Below are 27,097 nucleotides of genomic sequence, written 5' to 3'. Positions count from 1 at the left end.
TTACAAACTATATGGACTCTCAAAAAAATAAAATAAGATAGCTGGAAAAATAAGTGCTGGTGGAAATAAAAAAAAAAGTTCTGTCGGGCACGGTGGCTCATGCCTGTAATCCCAGCACTTTGGGAGGCCAAGGCGGGTGGATCATCTGAGGTCAGGAGTTCAAGACCAGCCTGGCCAACATGGTGAAACCCCATCTTTACTAAAAATACAAAAATTAGCCCAGCATGGTGGCAGGCGCCTGTAGTCCCAGCTACTCAGGAAGCTGAGGCAGGAGAACTACTTGAACTCGGGAGGTGGAGGTTGCAGTGAGCTGAGATCGTGCCACTGCACTCCAGCCTGGGTGACAGAGCAAGACTGTGTCTCAAAAAAAAAAAAAAAGAAAGAAAGAAAGTTCCAAGCCAAAATGTTTGCTCAACTCTAAAATGCTAAAATGCAAATTTTATGGCACACATTTTGTATTTATTTTTATTAATTAATATTTCCTTTTTTCAAATTTTACTGTCCTTTGTATTTCAGTCATTGCAAAACTAAAAACAAGATTAATGACTGACTGACTGTACCCATATGCCTCTCTTGTTCTTTGTTTCTGCTGATTTGATCAAGCAAAATATTCCAATCCCTGTACTCTCACCACATCAATTAATTTAGAAGGGCAATTAAATGTATTTACCATTTCATTAGTGGTTAATTTTCCTTTCCTAAATTCCTGATCAAACTCATATTTTTCTATTATTATATGAAAATAAAATACAACTCTTCTCTTCCCAATCTCCCTCAAGATTTATTGCCTCACTGGTTTGTCTGCTATTACTTATTCTTTCCCCCATCTCTACCACTTTGACAACTCAGGTTTTGCTAAGATAGTTAAAAACTTTTGGTTTCATTCCATCATTAGGTCTTCCCTTGAAATATGGCTCTTTTAAGAATACTTATATAGCTCACACATTATGCTCTCAGGCAATTTTTCTATCTAGATATTTTGCAAGTTTTATGGTTTCTTCTCCTCTTCCATTTCTCCTATCTTAAGATCTCTGTTCTGACTCATTTTTTTTTTTTTTAATTAAAGTCCTTTCCTCAGAAAAGGCTAATGGAAACTTGATTCTTTGAACTTTTTCTTATATACAAACATCTTTCCAACCTGCTGGTGGTTGAGTGATTTTCAGTCCTTCCCTATCAATCTTCTGTAGATGTCATTCCATAGTCAGAATGACTGTTTTCCTTTGCAGATCACTGTCATTTCCTCTCAAATAATACTTAGAATTAAATAAGGTATTTTACTCTCCAAAATCAAGTTTTTTTAGCATAGATAATTTAAATATTGCCACCTTTTTATTTTTCTCCTTCTAGATCTTCTATTACTCACGTCTAGTTATCTTCCAAGTCTTCTACCTTGTCCTTCATGATTCCCATCTTTTTGTATTTTTTGCAAGGTTTTGAAATACACATTCCGTTTGATATTCTTGGATACTAATGAATTCTCTCATTCAATTTACAAATTAAACTTTTGTTTCAAACATAGAATCTCCTAGGTATTTGTATTACTTTTGTTGTATTGTTTTAGTAATTACCTGCCTCTTTTAACAGCTTTATTTAATCAAGAACCATCTTTTCCAGATGTTCTGAGTGTTCTTTCTCTGGCTGCTAGGATCCCTTACATGGATTATAGTTTTCCTTTGACTACTCTGCGGACTAAGGCTGAGTTTATGGGGTACTCACTCTTGAAGCCGGTGAGATGCAAATATATCTCTGCCAGTGTGGCGAGTTCAGTACCAGCTGATAGGTGGTAGTAAGTACCTGATTGAGGCTCTCAAAGGAAGGAGAAAAGGAAATCCCCTTGAAATACTTTTCTCGGCACCACTCTTCTTCTTGGAATGCCACAGATTTCCAAAACCTATGTTCTCTTCAAGACCATGGTACACTGATTTTTGCTCCAAAATTCTCTACAACTCCAGACTGTGTCCAAAGCCAAAAGAAAAAGTCTGACCTCAACTTTCTGTGTCTGGATCTACAGAACCCAAAGTCATATTCTTACCCTTCAGTGCCCTGCGTGCTTGCCAGATAGACTCAGGAGAGGAAGACTGCTGTTAGGAATTGAGATTAGAGAACAGCAGTGACACATTCAGCGTGCCATATTCCCAACAGTCCCCTAAATACTTTTAAAATGTTTTAAAATGTGAAATATAACACTCATATAGAAATGTGCATAAATCATAAATATCAGTATAATAAATGATTATAAAATAAATACTTGTGTAACTAGTACCAAAGTCAAGACATAGAATATTCGCAGCAACCCAGAAAATGCCTGTGTCTTCCTCATTAAGCACAATACCCTCTTTGCCCTTCTAAACGTAAATCGCTATTCTGTCTTTTATAGTAATTAGTTTTCTTGTCTCTCTAAAAAGGTCTTACACTTATTCGTGTATGCTCAAAAAATGTAGTTTAGTTTTTACTTTTGAACTTTATATATATAGCATCATATAGTATGTACTCTTTTGTGTTTTGCTCGTTTTTAAACTTTATATATATGGTATCATAGTATGTATTCTTTTATGTTTGCTTATAATATTTATTCACCCGTCTATAGCTCATTCCTTTTTATTTGCTGTGGAGTATTCCATTGAATGGATATGCCACATATCTTTGTTTATTCTCCCATCAATGAACATTTGTGTTGTTTCTAGTTCAGTGCTATTTCAGAATATTGCTACTGTAAACATACACAATACATGCTCTGATTCATAGGTACACAAGTTTATAGCATATAATTAGAAGTAGAACTGATGTGATGGCTAATAAGGCTGCCTATCTTTGATGTTATTAGATAATGCCAAGCTGTTTCCAAAGAGGTTGTATCAATTTATAACAACCAGATGTTTATTACAGTTTATTAGCAGTTTATTAGTGTTCTCATTTTTTCATGTCCTTTACCAATCTGTTGAATATGGAATGTTATCTCATTTTGGTTTTAATTCTCATTTCCCTGATTAAAAGTTAAGCATCATTTTTTTATATAAGAAAAAACAAACACTACAGAGTCATTTACAAGCTGAGACTGAAAGTAACATAGCTGCACTCAATGTTTCATAGAGTGGTAATTCTCGTAACAATCTTGATTTAGGTACTCTATTATAATCACCCCCATTTTACAGATGGGGAAGTTTTAGTTTTAATGAAGACATACAGCTAGTCAATAGCAAAGCTGAGATTTGAACCAGGCTTGAAATTCTCAGCACTGAGTCCCCTTTGCTTTAAGAAGCTAACTGTAACAGCCATGTGGATACGAGTCTAGAGATAGGAGTTACTAATGGTAGCAAGAGCAGGCAGGAACCTGTAGTACAGTGTTTGATGAAAATGTTCAGAGGGTGAGTGAGGCATACAGGTGTAGCTTTAAAGCTTGTTAGCTAAGGCCTTAGGGAAAAAAAAGCAAAATGTCATATGAATTGAGATTAGGCTTAATTATGCCATAAAGATTTGAGTACTCCTGGCACCCAAATGATAATTATTTTTAATTTTAAGACTTAAAGCTGTTTTTTTAAAAAAACTTAAATTTTTTCCTGTCATAGAAAGGGATATATTTTATCTCTGATATAAGGGATAAAAATCACCCTTAATCTCACTACCCAGAGATAACCACTATTAATATTTTATTTTATCCTTCCAGCATTTTTGAGCCTGTAGAGAGATATTACAATTAAAGTTGAGATTAGACTGTATATGCTGTTTTATAACCTATTTGCCCTAAACAAAATATTGAGAACAACTTTCCTTGTCATTAAAATTTCTTTTGCACATGATTTTTTAGCAGTAGTTCATTTTAAAGTTGTATCATACTTACTTTTTAAGTATTTCAGATACTACATGATAAGAATATTTATAGATAAATCTTTGCCACACTTCTGATTATTATTTCCTGATGTAACATTTCTAAAAGTGTGTGTGACCATAGTTCATAAACTCAGGTTTGCAAAATATATCTCACCTGTGTAGTTTCCTTAGATCAATTCAAATTTGATCCCAACTTCCCTTTTCTTAAACCCTTAAGACTTTTTAAGAATCTGAGAAGCTTAGATGGTGCCTGGAATGAAGAGGAAGGATGCAATCACTCTAAGCATCTATAGTCAGCATGGACAACAGCAGTGGTCAAACTCCTGTTGTCTCTCAAAGTCATGTAACTCTCGGCTTCTATACCACTTGTGGGACAGGATGACTTTCCAAGCCTGAGACCTCAGTGCCCATCATCCAGTCTCTCCAGGGACACCACACAACTGGTCCTCTCTGGGTTGCTGCCATCACCTGAGTGCTGCCAAGATGAGAACATGGGTCAGTGACCACTGCCTCCCTACCCAGTCTGGGAAAGAAAATCCCTATCTCTACCTTTGCATGTTCTCCAAGAGCCCTTTTCTCTCCATTTCTCTCTGGGATGATTTTAGGCTTTTATATGAGATAGGACACATTCTTGACTCTAAGCAGCTTCAGCTTTCCAATGTATAACAAACTTCCCTTGGGACAAAGGAATCTTAAGGTTTTGCCACCTTCTTGAAAATGAGGAAGAGAAAATATATAAGAATACCACCAGTCAAATTACCTGTGATCCTCTTCTTTATACGTTTCTAATATGTCCTCCCGTAATGTCTAAAACACTTGCCAAGGTGATTTCTGACTAGAGAAATAGATAGAAGGTAAAAAGGTGAAAGATACCATATAAAAGGCATGGATAGAGTCTAATGAAATTAAAAGAACTCAGGGCATCCGCTCACAGAGGAAAAAAATAAAGCTTGAGAATAGGTAAATATTAAACATTTCAAGCAGAGAACAGAGGGATGAACAAAGGCACAAAAGTGGGAAATCGGAAGTGTGTTTGTTAAAAGCCTTGCTGCTAAAAGTTTGGTCTATGGACCAGCAGCACAGGTGTGACCTAGCAGCTTGTTAGAAATGCAGACTCTTAGGACTTGCTCCAGGCTGACTGAATCAGAATCTTCATTGTGACAGAACTGCGGTGATTTGTAGGCAGTTACCGTTTGAGCAGCTCAGCTTTACATTTGTGGTTCTCAAAGTGTGATTCCCAGATCAGCAGTATCACCTCCCCCTGGGAACCTGAAGACCTCTTGAGCCCAGGAGTTTGAGAGCAGCCTGGGCAACATACAAGACCCCATCTCTATAAAACAAATTTTTTAAAAAACCAGGCATGGTGGCATGTAACTGTAGTCCCACCTACTCTGGAGGCTGAAGCAGGAGGATCTCTTGAGGCCAGGAGTCAGAGGCTGCAGTGAGCATGATCATGCCACTGCACTCCAGCATAGGTAGCAGAGTGAGACCCTGTCTTTTAGGAAAAAGAAAAAGAAATGCGAATTCTTGAGCCCTATCTCAGACCTACTGAATGAGTATCTCTGGAGGGAAGGCCCAGCAGTGCACTTTAACAATTCTTACAAAGTGATTCTGATACATGTACAAAGTTGACAACCACCACTCCAAAGCAGAGTCGAAAAAGGCTTTATGGAAAAGGACCAGATACTAAATATTTTAAGCGGGCTTTGTGGGCAATAAGGTCTCTGTCATAACTTCTCAACTCTGCCAGTGTAGCCAGAAAGTACCAACAGGCAATCTGTAAAAGAATGAGCATGGCTCTACTCCATTGAAACTTTATTTGCAAAACGCTGGAGGACTTGATTTGGTCCATGGGTCATATTTGCCAACCCTTTTGCTGGAGGACAGATTTTCAAACTTGCATGTGTGTTAGAATCACTTGGAAAGCTTCCTAAATCTTGGTATTCAGACCCTATCCCACACCAATTAACCAGCATCTCTATGGTTGGCTGAGGGATCGATATTTTTAGAAACTCTCCAAGTGTTTTAAACTCTCTCTGGAATGCACAGCAAGGGATGAGACCAGACACTACAGAACAGAATAGATGGCCTGAGAAAGAAAGAGGGGATGAGAGGTTCAAGGGAGATTCAGTAGGAAAGGCGGCTAGAAGCCTGAAGGTAGAGGCCTTTCAAATTGGGATGTTCCCTAAGCACCACAATCCTGTGGGGATTTGAATATCCATACAGGTCAGGGCACACATTTTCGTTTTTTTCTTAACCACACGTTACTGCATTTAAACCATAATATTAAAAATGAGAAATGTCTGAACAAGGAATAGGCCAAATGGCTTTTAATTCCCCAACAGCAAAACCCTGTTAATACCTTGCCCTGTGTCAGCAAAATAATTGTGGTTCAAGTGAATATAAAACACTTTCATTCAATCTTCTCCCTCCTCCCTAAGGCAAATGCTTTCTTATCATGGAGAAACAGTTCTCCTCAAACTGTCAGACTGCATCAGGGGAGTTAAACAAGAATTATAAAGCCAGGCTAAATCAAGGCATCAGCTAGGAGGGCAAAATTCTCCTGCAGGTGCACTTTCTTTAGCCCCTTCCCTGACCAGAGCCTTCACTAATGCTGCTGTGGAAATGCTGAGAGAGTGAGCTGAGACTTTTGCAAGAAGATGAATTAAATTTCTTTGGTTGCAAGTAGCAGAAGCAGTCACTGGGTATGTCAAGTGAAAAAAAAAAAAAAAAGTTAGCTGAAAAGATCTGTGGTGGCCCAGACAATAAAAGGAGAGGGTAAATAACTGGTCTTGGGAAGGACGGAACCATAGTGGATCTGAGCCTTTGTAATAGGAGCTGTGCAAGGTCTCTTCATGGGGCTGCCTTCTCTGTGGGAACTCTGCCTACTTCCTGCTCTAGAGTCCCACCATCCAATGTGCCACATCCAAGAAGAGAACATCTGATTGGCCAAGCATGGGCCTCAAGACCTTAATTAACAGTCCCACCTTGATTGATGGTTCCCCAAAGTCTACCTGGAATTTTATTGCCACAAGAAGGAAGAATAGATGCTAGGAAGATAAAAATAGCAGATGTCCACTATGGAGAATAATAATCAATATTTTTTAAACAATGCATCTAGAGACTCAAACAGGGTTTGTCACATATTGATCATGGGACTGCGCATACAATCTCTGAAAATCCCCAAAGGAGAATGCTTATCTAGTCATAGGCATTGGGGCAGGAAAAACTTAAAAATACAACCCCCTCTTTTACAGGGGAGGAAATGAAGGATGACTGAATAACTTTCCCAAGACTTTTCCTATTCATGTTCAATGTTATTCATAAAAAGTGTACAATCAGATAAGAGTCCAAGCTGGACCCTTCGTCTAGGGTATCCTGCCTGTGGTTGTGAAAGTGAGTGTTTTTTAATTTCCCTGAAGACTCTGTGCATGCGTCAATGTTGCTCTTTTAAAGATGAAAAATAACAGTATCTCACATTTGTCCAGGAGTTCTTACTTAAAAAGCACCATTGGCCGAGCATGGTGGCTCACACCTGTAATCCCAGCACTTTGGGAGGCCAAGGCGGGCAGATCACCTGAGGTCAGGAGTTCGAGACCAGCTTGGCCAATATATAGTGAAACCCCATCTCTACTAAAAAAATACAAAAATTAGCTGGGTGTGGTGGCGCACGACTGTAGTCTAGCTACTAGGGAAGCTGAGGCAGGAGAATCGCTTAAACCTGGGAGGCGGAGGTTGCAGTGAGCCAAGATCACGCCACTGCACTCCAGCCTGGACAACAGAAACTCCGTCTCTCAAAAAAATAAAAAACAAAAAGCACCACTTCCTAGGCCTCATATTCCAGAGCTTCTGATTCAATATGTTTGGGTTAAGACCCAGGAAGCTGCTTTTTCACACAAGTACCTGTATACTACTGGTCTGTGCAATGCATTTTGAACAACAGTGTAGTCCCACACTGGAGAGTTTGCAGAGACCAGAGAGGTCATGTGAGTAAAGCCAGGAGAGGATAAGAAAACGAAAAGAAGTGAGGATGGTGAGTTGGGAAGCACGTGTACTGTCTAAGGATACTCGGACTCCATCTGTTTTCAAGCACCCTGCAGCCTAAAGAAAACCCTATTGCAGGACAAGTTTTGTTCTCATAGATTCGATAGGTTGTGAGTGCTGTTAGTGCTTTCACATGAATTTTATCACTCAATCAACTTCTAAGATGGGAAAAAAATTATTATGAACATGCCTTCATGAATAAAAAGGGGGAGGTTTAGAACTCCCCCAAGGCTTCATGGCATCTGCCAAATTTGAACACAAATCTAATTTCTAAACTGAGGTACTTTGCAATACACCCAACTAATGCAACCCTCTTTATTTTTTTAACTCCTCTCTGTCATGTGGCCTGCATAAACAACATTCCTTTCAAATGTGATTATGTCTGTTCAATCATAAATAGGGCAGAAAAAAAAAAAGCCTAGCTGTAATTTTTTAAATATGTGGAAAGCACGCAAAGCAAGCAGAATCTTCAGGATTTCAAATTGTGATACAAAGCCTGGCACATCATTATGTAAAATGACTACAAGCCTCTTGAAGATTGACCCAGTTTGCATAGTTTTCTTCATTTTATCCAATAAAGTTAAAATATATTATTCTCATATTACAGTTGGATGATTTAGAAACACAAAATATGTTTGGCACAGATTCACAGTTCCTTAGTAAAACAAAAGACAAAGTCCCCACAATAGTTAGAAAGTTAATTATTTATCTTGGCCAAAGATTCTGACTGTTGCCATGACACAGATTAAAACAGCACTTTTCAAATAAGGTGGTTATTTCATGTCAGGCTTTGAAAGTGCTGGGCTGAGTCCCTCTCTCAGTAATTGGAAATTCTGGACCTATCTCACTCAACACTTCAAACCCTTGTAGTATTTATATATGATGCTGGAGTTTGAGAATAGAATTAGGACGAGGTTAGAGGTTAACTGTGTGATATCAGTCTTTCACAAAACAAAGCTTGGTTCAGGGAACACGCCTTGACCTACCTTAACCTAAAATCTGTGTGATAATGAACCAAGTTATAACAAGGTTTTACAGTACATTGAAGACCTTTCTTTGGACATTAGAACTGCTCAAAGGAGGAGAGAGAAATACAGCCCCTTCTGGTTATATGGGGACATACTTGTGGTTTTAATTCTTACCCAATTAAATGAGGTTACTTATAAAAGTACATTAAAATAACATTAAAATAAGGAAAATTTTATATCAAAGGAGAGAGAAACTAAGTTATTGTCTATAATACGTAAAGAGTGCTTAAAAATCAATAAAAATTAAAAACCAACTACAAAGATGGTAAAAGGATATTAACAATTTACAAAAGAAGAAATCAAACACCCAATAAATGCATAAAACACATAAAAAATTCTTTTACTAAGAACAAAACAAATGCACATTAAAACAGAAACAAGACAAAAATTGTCACCTATCAAATTGGTAAATATTTTTTAAATGATACTTAAAAGTGGAAAGTGTGCAGTGAAACAAGGATTCTGAAATAATGCGTGTGAAAGTGAAATTTCATACAATAATTCTGGAAATCTATTTGGCACATTATATCAAAATGGTAAATGTTTCCTTACCTGTACAAATGTTTCCTTACCTGTATTTTACATATTAAAAGTAAAATATTAGAAGTGCAGTCCAATATTGGTTTCTAATAAGGTGTATTTATTATAGTTTTACTGTAATTTTTTTATAACAGAAAATTGGATGATCCTCAAATGTCCAATAAGAGGATTGGTTAAACAGTCCAGGGCTATTTAGATAAGGAAAAACCAAAACTTGTTTCCTACTCTCTTTTACATCAACCAAGCAATTCTGGTACTAGATGTGTATATGTTGGGGGGAGTCTCTCCACGCACCAACCAGTTATCCAGCAGACACCATCTGGGTGTTTTCTCATTCAAGTCAATTCTTACACTATCTACCTGGAGTTAGCAACAGATCCCACAAGTTGAGGGCTCAGTCCTACAAGACTGTACCCTGCTTTAGATGCCCGTTGCAAGTGGTAGTTGTCACCTCTGCTTCTGATGGACTGGCTATGAATTCAAGGTTCTAACAAACCCCTTTTTGGGTTTGATTAATTTGCTACGGGTCCTCACAGAACCCAGGGAAACACTTTACTTGTGTTGATCTATTTGTTATGAAGGATAGAGCAGCCAGATGGAAGAGATGCACAGGACAAAGCATGTGAGAAGGGACATGAAGCTTCCAACCATGTACAACTAGAATAACACCCTCCAGGCACCTACAAATATTCTGCTATCTGAAAGCTCCCTGATCCTAGTCCTTTTGGTATTTATAGAGGTTTCATTACTAGGCACAATTGATTACATCATTGGCCATTGGTGATTAACTCAACCTTCAGCCCCTTTCTCCTCTTCAGAGGTTGGGGTTAAGGCTGAAAATCCCAACTCTCCACTCATCTCTTGGTCTTCTCAGTAACAAGCCCCCATCCTGAAGCTATCTAGGGGACCCCAGCCACCTGTCATCTTATTAGCATAAAAAAGACACTCATCATTCCATAGATTTTAATCATTTTAGGAGCTACATATCAGGAAACAGGAAGAAAGACCAAATATATATTTTACAGTATCGCAAGGACATATCCATATGATGAAATATCATGCATTCATTTCAAACATCAGCATGCCAAGAATATTTAACTTTTTGGAAAAATTTTAATGGGTGAAAAAGGAAGGATACAAAATGGAATCTGTAGAATAACCTTACTTTTCTTTAAAAGATATGTTCTGTATTAGTCTACTTGGGCTGCCATAAGAGAATATCAGAGACTGGTGGATTAAACAAATAGACATTTATTTTCTTACAGCTTTGGAGGTTAGAAGTCCAAGATCAAGGTGACAGCCACATTGGTTTTTGGTGAGGCCTCACTTCCTGGTTTGCAGATGACTGCCTTCTTGCTGTGTCCTCGCATGACCTTTTCTCTGTGTAGGGCACATGCCCCATGTTTTTTCCTTTTCTTATAAGGACATTAGTCCTATTGGGTTAGGGTCCCATCCCTATGACCTCATTTAACTTCAACTACCTCCTTGTTAAATAAAGTTTAGCCTAAAGCTGCCTCCTTACATATTTTAAGTTCGGCCTAAAGGTTTTCCTGTACATCGTGAACTAAAATAAGTGGAGGTATAAACAAACCACAGCCTACACTTGTGCCAATCACAGAGTTTTGGCCAATCAAATGTAGCCAACTGTTGGGACCGTGTTGAAATAAGGCAAAAGCTGAGCTGTAACCTATCCAGCTGTTTCTGCACCTCATTTCCGTTTTCTGCATGTCACTTTCCTTTGTCTGTCCATAAATCTTCTTCCACCATGTGGCTGTGCTGGAATCTGTGAGCCTGCTGTGGCTCAGAAGGCCACCTGACTTGCGAATCATTCATTGCTCAATTAAACTCCTTTAAATTTAATTTGGCTGATGTTTTTTCTTTTATCATCCTTAGAGGCTCTACCTCCAAATATAGTCACATTGGAATTGGGACTTCAATTTGGGGGCACACAATTCAGTCTACAACATATTTCATATCCATAAAGGAAAGCCTAGAGGCCAGGTGTGGTGGCTCACAACTGTAATCCTAGCATCTTGGGAGGTTGAGGCAAGCAGATTGCTTGAGCTCAAGAGTTTAAGACTAGCTTGGGCAACGTGGTGAAACCCCTTCTCCAAGAAAAATACAAAAAATTAGCCAGGCATGGTGGTGTGTGCCTGTAATCCCAACTACTGGGGAGGCTGAGGTAGGAGGACAGCTTGATTCCAGGAGGCAGAGGTTGCGGTGAGCCAAGATTGTGCTACTGCACTCCAACTTAAAAAGAAGGAAAAAGAAAGAAAAAAAAAGAAAACAAAAGAAAGAAGGAAGGAAGGGAGGGAGGAAAAAGAAAGAGAGAGAGAGAGAAAGAGAAAGAAAAAGAAAGAAAGAAAGAAAGAAAGAAAGAAAGAAAGAAAGAAAGAAAGAAAGAAAGAAAGGGAAAAAAGAAAGAAAGAAAGAGAGAAAGAAAGGGAGAAAAGAAAGAAGGATGAGAACAAAAGATGGAAGGAAGGAAGGAAAAAGAAAGAAAGCGAAAGAAGAAGACAGACAGACAATAGAGTCTTAATATTGATTATCCCTGAGTAATGGGAATGCAAACCTTTTAACTTTACGGTTTTCCTTGTCCTCTTCTCTCTCCATCCCCTCCTTGTTTTTGGTTTGTTTTATTTTTACAGTGATCATGTATTACAGCAGGGGGGAAAGGTAAACAAATGGGAAAAAATAAAACAGTACTCAGTTTTATAGACGTGGGGAAAATCATGAAAGTTAAAATCATAAAACTGGAATCTGAGTAACATTATTTTGGTTAAAAAAGGTATGTAACCTTATGCTTTAGTTTCCAGAAGTGCAACAAAGGGACGAAAAGAATATTCATCTCATGAAATCTCTGTGAGAAACAAACTAGATGATATATATATAAATTATTTTGCAACCTGAACACTAGTTTTAGTTTTCATTTCAAAAGTTTAATTCTTTTTTTTTTTTTTTTTTTGAGACAGAGTCTCGCTCTGTCGCCTAGGCTGGAGTACAGTGGTGCGATCTCGGCTCACTGCAACCTCCAGCTCCCGGGTTCAAGTGATTCTCTTGCCTCAGCCTCCCAAGTAGCTGGGACTACAGAAGGGTGCCTGTAATTTTCATCATGCCTGACTAATTTTTTTCTATTTTTAGTAGAGACAGGGTTTCACCGTGTTAGCCAGGATGGTCTCGATGTCCTGACCTCGTGATTCGCCCGCCTCGGCTGCCCAAAGTGCTGGGATTACAGGCATGAGCCACCGCGCCTGGCCAAGTTTAATTCATTTTGAAGACATTTGGAGAGCATTTCCTCTGGGCATAAGGGCCTTCTACCTGTGATGGGGATCTATATTTATATCTATAGTTATATCAATATCTATGCCATCTAGATCTGTTTCTATGTCTAAGCTTTGATTTCTGAGAGTTTGCAGCTCATTAGAGGTAGAAAATAACAATTAGGACCACGTCAGAGAAAAGAGATGGGGCTGGGAGGGTGGCAATACAAAATCATGGGGATGAGGAGAGGAGGAAAAGGGAAAATGTGAAATAAAAAACCAGCCAACTAGTTACATGAAATATGAGCAGAACCTCAGGTGTGTATTGTATAATGGTCACATGTCAATTTCATATTCGCTTATTAGTCTCTTTGCTTTTCCAGAACAAGTCCTCCCTTTCTGACAGGGCCATCACTTACAAAGACATGACTTGTTAACTTCAGAGATGAGCACATGACCAACTGACCAACCAGAAAACCTCATCCCCTGGGAGATGGTAATTGGTTCAGTGGTGATCAAGTGACATTAGCAGGGCTAGAGACTTTTTGCAACTCTTTTTAGTAAGAGTTCACCTTAATATCTCCTTCTAAGATCACGAAAATTAAAAATATAATGAGTGAATGATTTATCATGCAAACTAGGACATTTTTGAGAGTGAAAGGGATTGCTATCCATACACATGCTGGCATGATAGATGTAAACTGGACCTATTCTGGACAAACTGTGCTATGTGGTCACCCTCATTAAGGACCATGCAAATCCAGAACTGCTCAGAACTATCATGTACAGAGTACATGCCTGCAAATGACACCAGGAGAAAGGAAAGCAATGGGAGAGGGCCAGAGAAAGAGCGTTGGTGACTTGTTTGTACACAATGTCTGACGCTGCCCACTTACAGAATTTTCTATTTACAGGAGGCAACACATTTCACTTTTGCTTAAGAAGGATCTTGCAGAAAGTGAAGAAGAGCAGGAAGACAGAAGACATTTGAATGACGACTGATGTTCTCTTCTTTGGCCTAAGGTTTTAGGACACATTCACTGCCTGATCACTGTGGCCCAGAAGCCACGGCCTCTGCCGAAAGATAGAGGCCCCATGTTCCCTGTGCACATCTTCCCCAAAGCCTCTCTGAGGTTCTTGTGTTCACAGAAACAGGCCTATGGCAATGTCCTGGTCCTCAAAAGGATAACATTCTGCCATACAAAAGAAAGTTGTTTTTTTGTTTTGAGCAAGAGATCATTTCTGATTTTCCTACCTTTGACGTGGACCAGACTAATTGACAAATTCTAGAAGGACAGACACTTCCAAACGTCTCTTGACATACTGGCTTCACAAAGGTTGGGAAAGCCGTTATGGAGAGGATGGAGCCTTTCTTCTCTTCCTGGGAAAGTCTGAAGAAGAAAGAGGCTACTGAGAAGTCTGGTAGATTCAGCAGCTAGTAAATATCGTGTCTAAATGGGCATCTTTTATTAAACTCTGAGGCAGGGTTGGTGTGTTAGGCCATTCTTTCTTGCTATAAAGAAATATCTGAGACTGGGTCATTTATAAAGAAAAGAAGTTTAATTGATTCATGGTTTTGCAGGCTGCACAGGAAGCATAATGACATCTGCTTCTGGCTAGGCCTCTGGAAGCTTCCAATGATGGTGGAAAGCGAAGAGGGAGCTTGCACATTACATGGCAAAAGCAGGAGCAAGAGAGAGGCGGGGAGGTGCCACACACTTTTAAAAGATCAGATCTCATGAAAACGCACTTACTATTGTGAGGACAGCACCAAGAGGATGGTGCTAAACTATTCATGAGAAATCCTCCCCCATGATCCAGTCACCTCCCACCAGGCCCCACCTCCAACATTGGAGATTACATTTCAACATGAGATTTGGGTGGAAACACATTCAAACTTTATCAGGTAGGTGGGTGAGGGGGTTGGCCATCTTTTCTGATCTAAAGAAAGTTAGCAAATCTCCCAAGAAAAAGCTCACATGCCTGCCTGTTATATCTTGCAGCCCAGGTTCGGGAGTTCTTAAACTCATAAGGATCTCTGAGCTCCCAGATTTATGGGCCTTGAAATAGACTTTGTAAGTACACAAAACTGAAGTTCTTTATTAGAGTTGACACATTTATTTTCCTCACTTATTCTCCCTTTTGTGATCTTGTATTTTCTTTTTCTCTTTCTTTATATTGAATACTTATCTCTTTTTCACTTTCCTCCCTCTACAAACATCATCTATTCTTTCTCTTTAAGACTTTCTTTTTTGGAAATAATTTCAGGTACATGAAAGGATTGAAAGACTAGTACAAAGAATTATATACCCTCCACTGAGCTTCCCTAAATACTCTGCTAGCATTGTCCCATATTTGCTTTATTCTCTCTCTCTCTCTTTCTCTCTTGCTATCAAGCTCTCTTGCTCTCTCTCTCAAATGCTGTCTCCTTCTCCATAAATATAAATTTATTTTCCAAGTTGTTTGGAAATAAGTTGTAGACAAGATGCCCCTTAACCCCTAAATATTTAATCATAAAAATAAGGATATTTTCTTTCACAACCACAGTAAAGTTATTATAATCCAAAAAATAGCATTGATACAACACTATTATCTAATTTGCAGAGCAAATGTATAGCAAATTTCATTTTTCTCAACCAGGATCTAATCCAGAATTACACATTGCATTTAGTTTTCCTGTCTCTTTAGACTCCCTTAATCTGCAATATTTCCTCCATTTTTCCTCATCTTTAATGATCTTGACATTTCTGAAGAGCACTAGCCAATTATTTTATAGAATATTCCTCAATTAGGGTTTAACCTCAGTTTGGGGTTTCCCATGATCAGACTCCAGCAACACATTTTAGGCAGGAACAACACGAAAGTGATGTGTGTCTTCAGGGCATTATATCAGAAGTCACATAATGTCTGTTTGTCCCATTACTTGTAAGTCAACTCTGACATCTTCCTTAATGTTATGTCTGCCAGATTCTCCACTACCATTTTCCCTTTGTAATTTACAAGTGTCTTATGGGGAGCTACATTGAGGGTATGTAAGTATCCTGTTTCTCATCTAATTTTTACCCACTACTGTAGTCAGTATATTCATTCTTACTTGAATCAGTTATTATTACCATGTTGGCCAAATGATGATTTTTCTGATTCCATCATTCATTCTTAATTGATTAGCTGGTATTCTATTATTAAAAAGAGCATCTTCTTCTTCCCTATTTATCTATTAATTAATTTATATCAGTATTGATTCATGGATTCCTATTCTATTCAATAGCGTTTAATAGGTTCTAATCTGTAATCATTATTTTGACATTTAAATGGTCTCAATTTCTCTCCCTTTTCATATTTTTCTTTTTCCTGCTCTCCTTGTCCCCTTGGTTTCTTATTCCCAGCCTCCCAGCCCCATCTCTTTTCTTTGTCCTGGTCCTAAGCCCATCCTTTTCCTTTATTCATTAGATGGCCTAAAATGCCTGCAGGTTCCCTTCCAGCACAGCCTTTCCTCATTTCCTGGGACTGAAACTGCCACTGGAGCAAATCTGCTATTTTCTAAAGGTGATCTAATCATAAAGATACCAACTGCAGTTAGGTGTTTCAGTATTTCCAAGGGTTTATAACTCAGTCATAAAAATTCGCTTTAGGCTGTAGCTTGACATATAATTTCTCAGCCCAGGAGTGAATTTCTGTAACCATTTTCCTTTCAATTCAACACTACTTGATTCAATGTATCTTTCATCCTCTAATAATGTATGCTCATGAGTTATTACTGCAACAATACAAATCATGTCTATTGCTAAAGTGATTACTAAGGGTAAATATGAAAAAACTTACTACTTCACTAGTTCAGAGTTTATGAAAAGAAAACAGTATTGTTCTATGTTACTCTCTCTTCTATTCATCCTACTACTGGCAAATCTTCAATCTATGAATCCAAAAAGGTTTTCTTATGTTCAAAGGAAAGATATTATGGCATTTTGTAGGATCCTGGCTTCTTTGCAGGGATTGGTGTCTAATTTTTGTTTCACAATCTGGTTTCAAATTAAGGGACATCACTTGACCAAAGGATGGGCGGGGTATTCTATATTTGAATAACCAGAATTTGTAGAATTGAAATATTTAGAAATAGTAGTTGCAGGAGACTGGCAACTAGCTGTGTGACTGTGGACAAACTGCAGGAAGGGAAACATAATATGACAGAGAAAGGGCTGAATTCAAAAGCAGGAGATTGGTATTCCAGGTCTGGCCCCGTCCAGCCACTGACAATATGAGTCCAGTCACTTCAGCTTTCCTCTGACTCATTTTCCTCATCAGTAAAAATAAACAGTTTTAGACATAATGACCAGAAGGTCCCTTCTAACTATGCTGCAGCTCTATAATCCTTCAACGCCACAAAAACAATTGCTCCTCTATTTAGTTTTAATATGACAAAGCAACTTTAACCTGGGATTGGGAATAGTGAAAAGAATAGGATTGGAGACATTAGAATCATAGATTTAGCCAAGTCAGGAAAGAAGAAAAAGAAAAGAAAAAGGAAAAAGACTAGAGAAGATCAGTGGGAAAAGTTGCTTGCTGATTTGCCTAGTTGTTTGTTTAAACTCATTTAATTCATTTGATCAAAGTGGTCTCCTGTGTATATCCAGTGTCAAAGGGCAGCAGAGGTAGAACATCTTTGAAATTGACTGTACATACCTTTCTCTCTTTCTAGTCCTTTATTATCATATGTACAGAAGGAAGGATGCTTTCCTGGATAGAGGGAAAGTATTTAGGCATCTATGTAGAATCATCCATTAAGCCTGGTTTAGTGCCTTAGACTTAATGAGCACTACAAAGATAGCTATTGAAGGGAATTACATTGACTCTACATAGAGCCCTTCTAGTTCTTTCGCAGTTTCTTCGTGTCTCTGTTACTTACTTCTCTTTGTTATTCTATGTCTTTAAGAAAAGGTAGTTTCAAGTATTATCAGTGCTCTTAACCTCTTCTGCATTCTCTCCTTACATGATTTTGACCTGTTTTCTGGTTACACTTAGCTCCTGAGTGCTAGTGACCCCCAGATCTTTACTTGGGGACTTGATCTATCTTCTGATACACAGATTTGCATTTCTAAGTACCATTTTCAACGAAAGACCCATCAGTATCCTAAATTCGACATGGTATAAATGGAAATATTTGTTCTCACCAAGAAATGGGTGAGATTAGGCAATAACTTGTATCATGGTTAATATTCATATTCCTTTTTATCCTGGCATGTTGTCTAGAAATGGTGGTATCATCTTCAATTTCTCTCTACCTCATCCACTTTTTCTCATCTCTGCAGCTAATCAGACTGTGTATGCTAGTTAAGTTGGCCTCTTTTTCAAGTTTCCTGTATTTAAATTCTGGCCTTGACAGGAAATAAGGGAACCCAGGCCAGTCATTCTACCTCTTAAATGTTACTTTCTTTCTTAGTTGGGTTGCACTGAGGATTAAAGGGGATAATGCAAGTAAAGTGCTCAGCACAACTCCTGGCACATAGCATGAACTCCATAAATGCTGCTGTTGTCTTTGCTTTTATTACATTTTCATTTTTCCCCTGTAATCCCTTGACATCCTGTGTTACTTTCTTTTAGCATGTGTATCATTCTGCCTTGCGATATCATTAGCTACTCGTGTATTGATTTTACCCAGGAGACTGTAAGCTCCTGGAAGCAGCCAGTTCAGCTGGGCCCTCAGCAATCAGCCATCAGTTGACCAGACAGAATGATAACTCATGAAAGATCATGTCTTACGGGCTGGACCTGAACATGGCGAGCTTCTCCTCAGTCATTTCAATAACCTACTTTACAATGACCAGAATTAATCACAAGGCCCCATTGTGGAGACGGAGGGTAAGGATTTGCTATCTTCCCATGTGCTCCAAAGGGAAACAAAACAGTGTGGAGAGCTCATAACAGTGTCTCTGCCCCACAAAGTGTGTGAATGGGGGAGAGGGATACAAAAAATACAAGACAAAACAAAGACAATACAATTGTATTTCCCCCAGATGTCTCAAGTTCCTTTACTGTAATGTTTTCCAAACATTGGTCATTCCAGCACCACATAAAAAGTGTTGCTATGATGCTATGTGTCATTTTCTTTCTTTACACGGATTTATTTGATTGAATATGAGTTTTGTTTGTTTGTTTGGTTGGTTGGTTAGTTTTTTGGGGGGGGGCAGAGTCTCGCTCTGTTGCCCAAGCTGGAGTGCAGTGGCATGATCTCAGCTAACTGAAACCTCCACCTCTTGGGCTCAAGTGATTCTCCTGCCTCAGCCTCCTGAGTAGCTGGGATTACAGGTGTGCACACCACCACGCCTGGCTAATTTTTGCATTTTTAGTAGACATGGGGTTTCACCATGTTGGTCAGGGTGGTCTTGAACTCCTGACCTTGTGATCCGCCCACCACGGCCTCCCAAAGTGCTAGGATTACAGGCGTGGGCCACCATGCCCGGCCATTTATTTTTAAAAATAGATTTTTTCATCACTGTGATAAGTAGAAAACCAGTATTATTCTAATCTGTGTCAAAATAAATCATGAGTACTAAAATAAATTCATCCATTGCTCACCTAAAACATTTTGCACAGCACTCACAGCACTCCACATTTTGGGAAACACTGCCTTACTGCATTACACACACACACATACATGCATCTATAAACATTTTAAGTGAAGAATGTTTACTATTGGGCAGATGTGTTGAGGAAATGTAAAACAGAAAAGAAATTGCCAGGTTTTTTCCTCAAAAAGTTTTTTCCTTTACCCCTTTTTTCTCTCTTTCCCTCTTTCTGCCTTTCCCTCTCCTTCCTTCCTTTTCTCTCTTTCTCTCTCTATCTCTCCCCGCATCTTCTCCTCTTTCTGTCACATTTTGAAGAGGATGAGAGAGGGCAAGATTTTGGAAGAAATACATCTTTTATTAGTTCCCCACAGTACTTTTCTTGAGACATGGTGAATTCTGGTCATGAAGTCAACATCCTAGCACAATGAAAAAGTCCTGTCCAATTAAATGAACTTTGAAGCTCTAGGGTGACCCCACTATCCTCCTTTCCACCTCCCACTCCTATCTTCATTTCATGAGTGAGCACCACCCTCAGCATGCCAGGCTTCTTATCAACATTTGCAACTCCACTCTTTAGAACAGAAAGCATGGCAAACTGTGCAGTCTTTCAAGGTGAATGTTAGCAGAAGTATAATCAGTTGGGGCCTTTGGGTGCGGGTCAGGTTAGCGCTGTCAGACTTGGCCACAAGGCTGAAAAGCTGGAGTTGTTATATTTACCTGTCTTCAATTATGCTGAAATGACGAAAGCCTTCTAGCAAGGTCTGGGGATTCAGGACAGGGATCAAAATGGCCCAATAGGAGTGCCTGAGAAAACAGTTCATTTTCTTACCGATGGAGTTTTACATCTAACCAGTAAATTTTATCGGAGCCCTCTAACTCTAGTAAAATACAGCAAAGTGCAATAAATTTCACTTTATGGGTTTTATAGTTTAAAAACAGCCTCAGGCAGTGTGGTTACTGAGGGAACCTGGTTGGAGCAGTCACCAAGGGTTGGTTTCTATATGCAGGAATCCATGGAGATGACCCCATACAGTTTAGCAACCAACCATTCAGGTAAGGTGTTACCTCCCACTTGAACACCACTGAAGGTATGATATAAGTTCTGTGTCTACACCTGTGAAGCTGGCTTTAAACAGTGAAGGAAGAAAGCAATTAAAGTACTAAGCAAAGGGCTTCTAGCTTCCCTGGGACAAGAATTAATGAAGTTCATCAAAGACAGGGATTTAGTTACTGACTTATTAGAAGATAGCTGACTTCTCCATAAGGTCCCTTGGCCATTTTTTTGTTTTTTGATTTTGTTTGTTTTTTTTTTTTTTTTCCAAGTGGTTTTGGACTTCAATTAAATCAAACAACATTTCTTAAGGGAAACTCTTCCAACTGCTCCTCAACCAAAAATATTTTTATAATTTTCCCTGTGGCAGGCTTTTGTCTTTTCAATTGGACTTTAATTGACTGTTTTCCTTACCTTAATAAGTTGTTAAGACTTGAGAAGTTCTCTAATTCTAACAAGGCCTGGTCACAATAGCAATTTGCATCACATAGGACCTCCCCCTACCCAGACTTCAACCACCAAACTCTGATCCTATAGTTCCTTTATTTTCATTATTATTATTATTTTACTTTTTATTTATACATCTACATATTTTGAGAGGGAGTCTCACTCTATCACTCAGGCTGGAGTGCAGTGGCATGATCTTGGCTCACTGCAACCTCTGCCACCCGGGTTCAAGTGACTCTCCTGCCTCAGCCTCTCAAGTAGCTGGAATTACAGGCGCCTGCCACCGGGTCTAACTACTTTTTTTTTTTTTTTTTGTATTTTTAGTAGAGACGGGGTTTCACCATCTTGGCCAGGCTTGTGTTGAATTCCTGACCTCATGATCTACCCACCTCGTCCTCCCAAAGTGCTGGGATTACAGGCATGAGCCACCACACCCAGGCTATTTTTATTATTTTTTAATCAACTAGGATTCATGTTGAGTCCTTATAATGGATCCACTGTCTAAAGCCTTTTGCCTTTATGTAATGATAAAACCCACTGGCATTTACTATTTGGCAGGCATGATTGGAAGCACTTTATCTGTATTACCTTGTTTTATTCTTAAAAACAACAACAAACAAACAAACAAACAAACAAAACGCACATGAGGTAGAGCTTTATTCCTGGCCCTTTTACAGATAAGGACACCAATTTTCCCAGCGTTACAAAGCTACCAAGCGGAAAAGTCAGATTCAACTGCCACTTAACGTCCTCTGTAGGTTCTCAGACACCGCTACTTTAAGCTAAGCGATATACAGCAGGTCTTCAAATAATGTTGTCTTCCTTCAATGTAATTTTGTTATAACACTGATGGAAAACAGATTGGTTCGTTATAGGTCATTTGACTCAAAGTTTCCTTTTTCAAGAACCTGTGGACAATGTTAAGCAAGGACTTAACATACTGCCTTCTGGTGGGCACCTGGGTGGTAGACGCAGTGTTCCCCATCAAAGCATTCATGTGCATGACTTGATAAGTATGAGGGCTTTTGTTTTGACCTGAGAAGGATCGAGTTGTTTTCAAAGACCATTAAGGAATACTTTAGTCTTTACAGTTGGGATGGAGGGGGTAGGGAAAGAACCTAACGGTTGGTTCTAGGTTAATAAAAAGACTAGGAGGCATCGCGCTTTGGGAACTGAGTGGTATCATTAAACCAAGTGGAAAGGGGGAAAATCCAGAATCAGAGTATCCCACTGCACTGGCAACTCCCTCCAACCACATACCACAGGCCCTCCCTCCTAAGAATGCATCAACAGAAGCAGTTATGAAGCAGATGGCTTAAGTGGCCGGCAGATATTCTCAATTATCTGTCCCCAGAAAGGCCTCAGGCACTTCGCTCCCCATTCTCTATCTTCTACCCCAACCCTGTTTTATATTCCTTGGTATTCCTCATCATTGCTTAATATAAATATGCTTAACTTGTTTTCTTATCTCTCTTCTCACTAGAATGTCAACTCCACAAAAGCAGGGACCTTATTTGTCTTGTTCACTGATCCCCAGTTCCTGGCATCTGGTATGACTTTAATAAATATTTGTTGAATAAATGAATAAAATGTAGACAGGAGATGTACCTGGAAGTCCCAAAAATAATTCAGAGGTGGTCAGTTGTGGTGAGGGAGGGTGGTTACATGTGCTGAGATGGAAGTCACCAAGTAAGAATTAAGAGGCATAATCATTTTGGATTGGTGAAGTCTTGAAAAGTTTTGTTACAAACCACATTTCAATATAAGCATCACCATTTCCATTTTACAGATGAGAAAGCAAAGGCTCATAAAAATTAAATAAATTATTTGCCCCTGGTCCCACAGGCCATATGTGGAAGAACAGGAATTTGCAATTCTGTCTAGCTGTTTCTATAGCTCATGCTATTTCTACTCCACCTCGTTAGTGAATGTCTACCACTGGGGCCTGTCTTCTATCTATGAGGTGGATGGAGGGGAAGAGACAACATGGGCATAAATCTCTCAAAGAACAGCTGCAACATATCTTTTATTTTGACAGCACTATGCAGGGCCAAAATTAAAACAAAACAAAAACAAACACGGCCAAAGTTCATGGCCTTTGTCTGCCAAAGCACAGCCAAAACAAAAGGGAGATCTCTTTGATGTAGGTGAACTAAAATGATCTCTTCATGGTCAACTTATGACCTAAAAATGTTTATTAAGCTGCAGTTACACAAAAGTGACATTGAGCTATCCTTTTTCATGGACCACATAACTCTCTAGGTACCACAGCTTGGGAATGATAATTTCACAAAGAGAGATTGTGGTATTAAATGTGTGAGGTCTTCTTCTTTAAAGCTAGCTTATTTTCATTGTGGTTGACAATTATAGGATTTGTTGCTTTCACTGTCCTTGAAATATCTTTTCAAACAGCAGTGGTGGCGGTGCCTCTGCCCTGCCCCTTGTTCCCTCACAACTCCCAAGAGAGTTCTGAGCTTTATTTTGCCAAGTGCAAAGAGAGTCAATGAGTAGTCAATGGTTGCAACTAATCAATATCTTATCCCCAGTTCAATTTCAACAATGGAGAATAAAGTGGCTTTTAAAAGGAGACCAAAGGGGAATTCTGTTAAGAACATCTCAGGAAGTACATAAAGATAGGATTAAAATGAAATCTTCTATCTTTTGCTAAGAGATTTCATTTCTATAAACAATTCTTAGGAAAATAATACTAAATGCAGAAGTTTTATGCAAAAAGCTCTTTATTGAAACAGTACTTATGATAACGGGAAATTGGAGACAACCTAAGCAGCTACAGCAGGTAAATGGTATGTAAGTTATAATTACACTCATGCAGGAGACACGAGGCAATAATCAAAAGATTACGAAATAACATAACATAAGGAACTGCTTAGGTTTTAATGCAAAGTGGGAAAAAGTAGAAAACAAAAATTAATATTTGGTATCAGAGTAACTATTAAAAAACTTTAATACATAGAAAAAAGATTGGAAGAAAATATACCAAAATGTTTAAAGGACTAGATTTATGTGACAGGACTAGAGATTATTTTTCTTTCCTCTATTGGTTCATATAAATTTTTCAGGTATGTTTTGTGTTTATATAAGGAAAACATCTTGATACACTTTTTTAAAGCTTTGTTTTTAAAATAAATATTTCCAACCCTCTTGCAGGAAAACAAATTCATATCAAATAATTTCTATTTGTTGAAGAATGTGGCTTTCAGACTGCATGAGATGAATCATCCAACCTTTTTTAAAGCATTGGGTCTGAACTGGGCAGACATCTCTGAATATCCTTGAGAGAAGCAAGTGCTGTTTCAGCGGTATCCTGGTCACATGAGAAAATGAGAATGAGCAGACCACAGTTCTTTTCACTTCTGAGTCCTGTTAACATCACTAAATGAGAGAACACACTGAGCGTGGTAGCCAGAATTCCGAGAGCATCCTCAAAATTCTTGGCTCCTGGTATATACACTCCTTCTCTCATTACTCAGTCAACACTAATTTAAGTGTCGCTTTGAAAGGATTTCACAGATGTAATTGAGGCCTCAAGTTAGTCAACATTAAGATACAAAAAATTTCGAGGTGACTCAATCTAATTAGGTGAACCCTTTAAATTCAAGACTAGAGGGCAGCGTCAGAGAAGCCAGAGATTCCAAGCACAAGAAAGCTTTGATGCAGCCTTGGTGACTTGGAGATGGAAGGGGCCATGAGGCAAGGAATGTAGACAACTGTAAGGGTTGAAAGTGGATCTCGGCTGGCAGCCAGTAAGAAGAGAGGAACCTCCAGGCTATAACTTCAAGGGACAGAATTCAGCCAACAACCAGAGTAAGTTTAGAAATGGATTTTTCCTCAGAGCCTCCAAATAAGAGCCCATTCTTGCCTCTGCATTGATTTCAGACTTGTGAGATTAAGCAGGTGACCCAGCCACACGTTTCTGGTCTTCTGAGCTCCAGAAGAAATGCATGCTGTTTGAAGCTACTAAGTTTGTGGCAATATGTTACTCAGCAACAGAAAACTAATATACTTGAAATAGAATATTCATTGTGAATGAAGGAAGTTTTGAGCTCTATAAAAAGGGAAAACTTTATCTTACTCTTACTTCTAACTCATTTCCCAGATGCATTATCATTTCAGAACATTCTGCAGGGTATTAGCGATGACTTTTCTTCTTTACAGGGATCCAGTATTAAGTTAGAGAATAAATAGTCATAATAATAATAATTAATAATAATATAGATAACATTTAGAGAGTGTTTATCATGTGCTAGCAATTTGCTAGACACTTTATCTGCATTCTCTCATATACTTCCCACAATGGTCATTTTCAGACAGAGATTATTATTACTATTTTCATTTTCTGTTTTAGGAATTAGAGAATTGCAGACATGTATAAATCTTCATATATAAACCTGTGATATTGTGATGTAATGGGAAATATATATTTTTGTCTCTGCCCCTGGTTCCTGGCACAAAGCTACTAAAGCCCTTGTAGTTTCATGACTAATAGGGGTGCTAGGTATATCTTTGGTTCTGATATTGGGTCTTTCATTGCACTTCCTGACATGGTGCTCCTAATCCGTTAGAATTTTCTGGGTAATACATGTGTCTTTTTTTTTCCTAAGGAAGTGACTCTTGATGGGCTACTGGATTGGGGATGGTCACCAGAAAGACTGAGCCTTGATTAGAAGCTTGGAACTTTCAGCCTCAGCCCCTATCCTCCAGGAAGCAGAGAGGGTCTGGAGATTTTTAGTAATCAGTCTTGCCTATGTGATGAAGCTTCCATAAAAATCCCTGAATTCTGGGATTCAGAGAGATGCAAGGTTGCTGAACATGTGGAGATGCTAGAAGGATGGTGCCCTGGAGAGAGCATGGAAGTTCAAGCACCCCTTTCCCCATACCTTGCACTATGCATTTCACCCATCTGGCTGTTAATCTGTATCCATAGTAATATTCTTTATGATTAACTGGCAAGTGTAAATAAAGTGTTTCCCTGAATCCTATGAGCCACTCTAGCTAATTAAGCAAACCTGAGGGGGTTCTGGGAACCACCAATTTATAGATAGTCAGTCAGAAGTTCTAGAGACCCATACTTGTGATTAGTATCTGGAGTGAGGGGCAGTGTTGTGGTGCTGAGTCCTCGCCCTGTGAGATCTGACTCTGACTCCAGGTAGGTATTGTCAGAATCGAGTTAAATTGTAGGACACCCCACTGGTGTCCACTGGAGAATTGCTTGCAGTGTAGGGGGAAAATTCCACAAATTTGATGTCAAAAGTGTTTTATGTTTGGTTGAGAATATAATAGAAGAAAACAGTTGCTTTGTTCATTTGTTTATTTGTTTGTTTACAACCATATAGAACCAAAATCCAAGTCTGTCTGATCTTAAACCCATTTGCCTGGTGGAAAGTTATGGATGGTGCTCAGAGTTCACTGTTCTCTTTCTGTTTCATATGCTCCGGTGTGTTGCTAAACATGAGATGCTGGGAAACTGAAAGGAATATATAAGAAAGATAGCAACAATTAAAAAATGCAATGAGGTTGATCTAAAATAAAGTTGACAACCAATGAAATGGATTCCTTAAAATTCATTTTTCATAGAAGAGCAGATAATGGAATTACATACTGAAGATACATAATTGCCTGGGCTTGGTTCACTGAGATTTTTCAACTGTATTTTATATTTGTGATTTTAAAAACTATCAGAGAAGCTTAACCGCAATGTGTTAAGAACCAACTACATAAATACAAATCATAGACTCCATCAAGAGGGACATAATCATCTGATTCTTTTTATTAAATTATGGTAGCATAGAGATTTAGAAAGCCAAGAAGTAAATTCTGTAGGACAAAGTAGGTCATATCTACACTAGAGCCATTAAGAATTATTGCCAACTATTGACAGTTATTATCAACTATGAGTGACAGGGTTATGTATCTCAGACAGGCCAAGTATGAGGAGCTCACTCCAAAGCAGTGCTGTTCAATAGAAATGTAATGCAGGATGTATATGTATTTACAAATATTCTAGTAACCACATTACAAAAGCAAAATGAAAGAGGTGAAATTAATTTTAATACTATATTTAATTTAACTTAATACACCCAAAATACCATCATTTCAACATGTAATTAATATAAAAATGTTGAGATAGTTTGTGTTCTTTTTCATACTAAGTGTTCAAAATCTAGTGTGTATTTTATATTTATTTAACATTTCAGTTCAAACTAGCCACTTTTTTTTCTTGTCTATAACTTTTTTAAATTTTATTTTACTTTAAGTTCTGGGATACATGTGCTGAACGTGCAGGTTTGTTACATAGGTATACACCTGCCATGGTGG

General features: G+C 38.5%; 1 long non-coding RNA gene across 2 annotated transcripts in view; it reads left to right on the top strand.

Annotated features, from left to right (window-relative positions):
- LOC105471487 (uncharacterized) overlaps nt 1-26,864 on the top strand; it is a 73,844-nt gene extending 46,980 nt beyond the window's left edge. For both annotated transcript variants that reach the window (XR_981167.2, XR_981165.2), the window contains 6 exons: nt 13,084-13,196; nt 13,615-14,606; nt 14,704-14,775; nt 20,271-20,316; nt 22,245-22,311; nt 23,930-26,864. This is a non-coding gene — a long non-coding RNA (uncharacterized lncRNA). The remainder of the gene's footprint in view (nt 1-13,083; nt 13,197-13,614; nt 14,607-14,703; nt 14,776-20,270; nt 20,317-22,244; nt 22,312-23,929) is intronic.
- The last annotated feature ends 233 nt before the right edge of the window (nt 26,865-27,097 follow it).

Source organism: Macaca nemestrina, chromosome 12, assembly GCF_043159975.1.
Source record: "Macaca nemestrina isolate mMacNem1 chromosome 12, mMacNem.hap1, whole genome shotgun sequence".
Classification (NCBI taxonomy): domain Eukaryota; kingdom Metazoa; phylum Chordata; class Mammalia; order Primates; family Cercopithecidae; genus Macaca; species Macaca nemestrina.
Note: the sequence above shows the minus strand (reverse complement) of the source record. Positions and strands in the feature narration are given on the sequence as shown.